This window comes from Crocodylus porosus, unplaced genomic scaffold (genome assembly GCF_001723895.1).
Source record: "Crocodylus porosus isolate Cpor-Errol unplaced genomic scaffold, CroPor_comp1, whole genome shotgun sequence".
Classification (NCBI taxonomy): Eukaryota; Metazoa; Chordata; order Crocodylia; family Crocodylidae; genus Crocodylus; species Crocodylus porosus.
Window position 1 is genome coordinate 7,489,015 of NW_017728934.1, and position 1,524 is coordinate 7,490,538.

General features: G+C 57.3%; 1 protein-coding gene across 2 annotated transcripts in view; it reads left to right on the forward strand.

Annotated features, from left to right (window-relative positions):
- The window catches only part of LOC109317636 (zinc finger protein 501-like), a 32,287-nt gene that overhangs the window by 13,922 nt on the left and 16,841 nt on the right, over nt 1–1,524 (forward strand). The window lies entirely within an intron of this gene.

The following is a 1,524-nucleotide window of genomic DNA, read 5'->3' on the forward strand; positions in this document are numbered from 1 at the left end:
GCAAAGCAGCAGCAGCTCAGTCCCCAGCTCTCAGCTGCTGCAGCATCTGACCCAGGAAGCTCAACCTCCCCTGCACCAGGCAGAGGCAGGGAGGGGAGCAGGAGCTGCCTTCCCCCACCCCGCGGTAGCCAGAGCCCTCTGGCGGCGCCGGCTGCCGAATCGCCCTCCCACGCGGGCGCAGGTTCACGGCTCGGGAAAGATTTGGCTCCTTCCTGCCCCGAGCAAATGAACGGCAGGCAGAGTCCTGCACACACGTGCCCCTTCCCCCCGCCAGGGCTCTGTGCTGCCTGCCTGACCTCCCCCCGCCTCCCCGGCCAGCTGCAGCGCCTCTTTGTTTTTGATCTGGTCATCAAATGGCAGCTCCTTTTCCACAGAGCTGGGAAGGCTGGAGAGAGAGAGAGATCGTGTGTGTGTGTGGCCTCGCTCATCCCCTCCGGCTGCCTTGCCTGCCTGCCGCATAAAGATGTCAATAGCTTCAGGCCTTGCAGTGTCACTCATTGCACCTGCCTTGAAGGGATCTGCTTCCCTGGGGGCCCGACCACGTGCATGTAGCTATATCTTTGCTCTTCCTCTCGCTCCCCCAGATCCAAGCACCTGGCAGCGGGCAAGGGCAGCTAATTCCCAGACCTCCACCTCACACTCCTAGGGCCGCGGCGAGAGCTGCCAGGGTCTGGTTCCCTCCCCGGATGAGGGAACCTGCAGGAGGAACTGAAGAACAGTATGTGCAAGGTGGCTGTGTGTACTGATAGAGCTGTTCCCTCCTACTCATGGATGTGCCTGGGGTTCCTGGAAACCTCCCTGCTGTCCCTTGCTGGGAGCCCTCTATGCACAGCTTCTACCTTTGACCAAATCAGGTGGGGCAGATTACTTGCAGGTGGGAGCAGGGGGCTGCAAGCACCTCCTGTGTCCTTGGGGAAAGGGAGAGGAAGGATCTATTGCAGGGATGGAGCTGAGAGTTTGCCCTCCCAGTCTTGAGCTTTGAGCACTTGACCCTTAAAGCAGTGCCTAGTAGCTCATGGTATCTGTAAGCAGGTTATTCACCCAGCTGCCTGATACATAAGGGTTTCAAAGCCATTTCTTTTACATGGAGCAACCTTGTCCCCACAGTAAACGGAGCAAGGAAATGAGCACAGAGGCAAGCGGGCAAGCAAACAAAACCAAAGCCTCTTGTCTTCCTTCAGATGTTAAGAGGGATGCCCTGTGCACTCAGCACTGCAGCCTATCCTCCTTTTGCAGCTCTTTCCTCATTAAGCGGTATCAGGTCTAGCCAGCTCCCAGCCAGGCAGAGCTGCTGACCCCCTGAGTATTTGAGGGGCTGAGCACCTCTTTATAGTGCCCCAGGTTCAACTTAGTACTGTCTGAGCAGTGTGCCAGGGGGCTGCTGTAGATGGTGTGGAGGGTGATACATGCTCCCCAACCACCTTGGGGATTGCAGAGTATGGGGAAGGAGACCCACAGACTTCTAAACCTGCCTGGAGCCATTTATTGGTGCCTTCCTGGTCAGTCACTGTCCTTTAAAAAAAA